The sequence below is a fragment of the Corvus brachyrhynchos genome, unplaced genomic scaffold, assembly GCF_000691975.1.
Source record: "Corvus brachyrhynchos isolate BGI_N302 unplaced genomic scaffold, ASM69197v1 scaffold614, whole genome shotgun sequence".
Lineage (NCBI taxonomy): Eukaryota > Metazoa > Chordata > Aves > Passeriformes > Corvidae > Corvus > Corvus brachyrhynchos.
Window position 1 is genome coordinate 778,022 of NW_008237444.1, and position 4,670 is coordinate 782,691.

Consider the following 4,670-nt stretch of genomic DNA (forward strand, 5'->3'; position numbering starts at 1 on the left):
ACTTCCATTGAACTCCTAGGAATATGGCAAGATAAAAACAGGGATCATTTGGATCACTAAATCGTATCTCCTTCAGATGCATCAACCATGAAATGAGCATTTATGCAGGAAGGGCTCAAAGAACATCCTCCAGCCACTACAGCCTTCAGCACTTAATAGCAAGTAAATGGCCTGTCATTAAAATACAAGCTCACAAGTCTCAGTGGAGATTCCCCAGACAGTAGTCCACAGGAAAACCTTTAGTAAATCTGAAACAAAGGTTGGTGATGGAAAAGAAAGTGGAAAGAATGAAATTCTGAAAGACCCAGAGCCGTCACACCCCCAGGCTTGCTCACTCAGGTCACTCTGCTGGAAATAGCAGACCCTACACAGCCCTGCACAACCAATTCACAACTCCATGCTTTCAAACTTTTTGTGGTTATCCTTCAGAGCCCTTCACAATCTTTGAATCACCCAGATGTGGACACCCAGATGGTGGTACAAGATGGTCAGAAGAAACAGGTGCTTTTGAATGGGTATTTCCTCTCCACATGACAAAGATTAGCTCCTTTTACATGAGTTTGGAGCAAGAAAGGTTCTTTTTTCCCCATTCTGCAGACTAGGCAGTGGATCAGAGGAGGGAAAATCCTTCTGTCTCAAGTTCGTCATTGAGCTTGTGGAAGTAACTCCAAGGTAGTACCAGAGTCGGGCTATGGAGCAAGACTGTTTCAACTCCATCTCAGCTTCCAGATTCCAGGACAGCACAGCAACCCTCCTACACACTCTCAGACTCATTTTTGTTCATGCTTTCAGCCCACCCAGGACTGCATGGCTGGTATGGATTAAATCACTAGGAAGTGGGAGTGAAGGTTCATGGAGGCTACGGAAGAGGGAGAAGGGAGGTGCAGCAGTTTGCTTCCCAGCACCTTGCTGGTGCCTGCAGGAATGTAAAGCATTTTGGAGGTCGTGGTGATTGATGATGGTTCAAAACTGTTGCACAGTGTCTCGCTCTAGCCTTGAGCCATAGTTGTAAAGGTTGAAACACCATCTAAAGGACAGAAGACAGCACTGGACAACCTGTCTGAGGACAGTGGTGCATCCCAGGGATGCCTTGAGGCAGAGCAGGTGGCTGCTCATTAATTCCAGCTCCTCAAAAAACCCATTTATTTTCGGTACATTTACCTTCCAATTTGGCTGATTTGGCTGATTTGGCTGTCAGGATTTTTCTTCACACCTTCATTGCCAAAAACTGCTTTCAGGTGTGAAAGAAACACCCAGTCTTTGGTCTCTAGCGTTATTAATGCAGGATAGCAAGTGGATGCAAGGAGCGATCTACTTATTTTTCTGCCAACATTGAGAAACTTGCAAGAACAAAAGCTGTTGCTTGATGGCTCATGAAATAACGTGTTTGAGATAAAACAGCGTGATAGCAAACTCCTGAAGCTGAATAGCTGGGTACTCTGGGCACATCTTTACACTTTCTAGATCAAGGAATAATACTTCCCGTGCTCCACCAGGCACTCTGAGTAAAGACAGGATTCCACAGTTTTTATGTAGCTCTGACTTTGAGTCCTATGTGTGTTCCCTTGCCATTTTCCCTCAGAACAAGTGTATACACTGAAGTTGGCTTGGGTGTTTCTGAACTACAGTGCCCTCACTGTAGTTTTGCCTGCCCTGTGACTGGGCTGTAAGACTTCTGTAAGATTATTGCTGTGCATTTAGAACCCAAATGAAGGAAGATGTGTTTCCACATCAGTAGCCTGAAGAGGAGGCCTTTAACATCATTCTAGAGAGCAGAGAAGGACAAGGGAACAGGTCAGTTTGGCAGTTTTGTGTAGGGCTGGGCAGATGGAGAACATGAGTATAGGCAATGTTGAGGTTGCAAGGTCAGATCTTTCCCAGACCTAGGCAAAGGACAGAAACTGAGCAGCACTGCTAACCACAAACAGGGTGAGTGCTGTGGCACCAGGAAAGGTGCAGAGCTGAAGAGACAGGACAATAGAAATTATATTAGCTGAATTAGCAGAACTACAGATGTTCAACCAACACAAGCTTTCCCCAGATGCCACACTCAGGCACTCAAAAAGGCAGAAATCCCCTAAAGGTTGGTATTGCAGGAGTTGGGATTGCTTCACAAGGGATAGTTTCCTACTGGTGGCCGTGGCACAAGAATCTGCTGCTTGTGCAGAGAGGGTATTTGTTTACTCAGAGAGCTCTCCACCTTGCAGCAGCGGAGAGTAATGCAGAGAACTTTGGGAGAGTTGTAGGGCAGTAGCAGTATTCTGAAACTTATGCTCTCCTGAGGCTGCCTGAGTTTCCTGCACAAGAGAGCAAGGATTGCAGTACACCTTGGAGGAGCAAAGAGCATAAAGAACAGCAAGGAGCAACTGATGCTGTCAGAAAACTCTGTTGCTAGACCTGGGTGCCTGTGCTTGGGAAATTAGATGACAGCCAGCTGCTGGGCACAAAGGCAGCAGGCTTTGTGTAACATCTGGATGAGAGGCTCCAGGGTCACAGATTGGTATTTTGGTCCATCTTTGTTCCATTGATGCAGGTAAATGGAAGGGGCCAGGTTTTGGCCATCAGACAGGTGGCTAAGGACGAGGACCTTGAATTCTAGGAAACACTGTCAATTCCATGTATGAAGCCAGGAATATACAGAAATCCAGAGTCTTAGTGCCCAAATGAGATGCAGAGAGCAAGGACTTAGATCCATGGAGCACTGGGAAGCCTTCAGGGACAAGAGGAGTCTGAACAAGAGGAGAAGGCTGCACTTTGATCTTAATGAAGTGAGACTTCCGGCCCTAAAAATTCAAAAGCTCCCAGAGGAATATTTAAAGTAGAAGCTGGGGGAAAGCAAACAGGCACAGAGGAGCATGCAGAGCAGACTGATGTGATGTTAAAAAGTAACAGAATAAAAGGATATAGCTAGGGTTTGATGCCCCTTGGGAATTAAAATTAAATTAAAACATGCAAAATTAAATGCTGGTGTCAGGGCAAAACTTACAGGTGCTGGCACATCCATACATGGAGCCCAGAGAAAGAAGTTAGGGATGCTGAAATGGTCACCTTCAAAGAATAATGGCCATCTCGAGAGCTGGGATATGGAGGATCAATGGGATTCAATGTTACATTGCTGCCAGTTTCATAGCAGGGAAGTAGTCAGTGCCCTCCCTCCCCTCTGCAAAGCTCTGGCCAATGCCCGCCTACCTCCCCACATGCCAGCAGAATACTCCTCATGTCCACTGAGTGCTCTTCTGCTCCTACAGGAATGCTGCCCGGGAGAAGGACAGGGGCCTTCATGGCCCATTCCCACTGGTACAGCTCCTGTGATGCCAGCTGGTGCCTGTGCCAAGCAGGACACGAGCAGGTGGAGAAGGGGTGACTGCCAGTGACTCCAGTGCCCACAGTTCCAGTGAGCCCCTCCTTCTCTGAGCAGGGATGGGGGCTTCCTGTGATGCTGGGTCATAGCCAGTGCCCCCCATGTGCAGCTCTGCTCAGTATTAACTGGCCCCGAGGCAGCACTCCCCATGCCCAGGAGGCCCAGAGGGCTGTCTCTGTCCCTGGTGGTCACTGGGCACAGCTGAAGCCAGATGGAATGTTGGTGGGATGAAGTTACTGAAATGCTTCAAAAACCTTCCATGCACCCACCTTCAGTGTGTCAATGGACAAAAGTGGGAAATTAAAATCTGCACATAAAAGAGTGTGGCCAGCAGGACCAGGCAGGGATTGTCCCTCTGTGCTCAGCACTGGTGAGGCCACACCTTGAGTCCTGTGTCCAGCTGTGGGCCTGTTACCAAAAATCAGTAAGAATAAAAACTCCTTAACACTAATGTAGACTTAAGAAGCAGGCATTCTTTATTCAGGTGGATGCATGAGGGGATATCTCCTCCAAAATCTCATTCATGCTGAGCACAGAGAAAGCTCCAGTTTATATACTATATTTTACATACATATTGATAGGTTTTCCTAGGAGAAACATAGGTATGATACTCTTCTCTCTGAAGCCATTAACATATGTTCCCTCCCCTCTGTGCATGTGTTCTTCTGTCCTGGGGGTCTCTTTGGTGATCCCTGGTGATTGGGGACCCCAAAGTCATACCTGATTGCCTGGTGAACTGGTAAAAGTTGGCACAACTGCACTGGTTGCTTTCCAATTCTTCCTACAGAGTAAGCATTGTGCAGTTTCATAGGTCAATGGTTTTTGAAGAATAAGCATTGTATTAACCCACCAGGTGCAAACAACTCTTCATCTGGCAACAGGCCCCTCACTGCAAGGACATTGAGGAGTGAGTCCAGAGAAAGGCAACAAAGCTGATGAAAGGTCTGGAGCTCAGGTCCTACGAGGAGCTAAGTGAGCAGGCTGTAGCCGGGCAGGGGTTGGTCTCTTTCTCCCAGGTAGCAAGTGACAGGATGAGAGGACACAGCCTCAAGCTGTGCCAGGGGAGGTTTAGGTTGGACATTAGAAGGAATTTCTTCACAGAAAGGCTGCCCACCGAGGTGGTAAAGTCAGTGTCCCTGGAGGTGTGTAAGGAAACACTGAATGTGGCACTCAGTGCTGTTTTGGTTGACATGGTGGGGTTCGTTCACAGGGTGGCCTCGGTGATCTCAGGGATGTTTTCCAACCTGACGGCCTCCGTGATTCTGTAACAGCGGAGCCATTACAGCGCACACTACACAGCCCGCAGTCC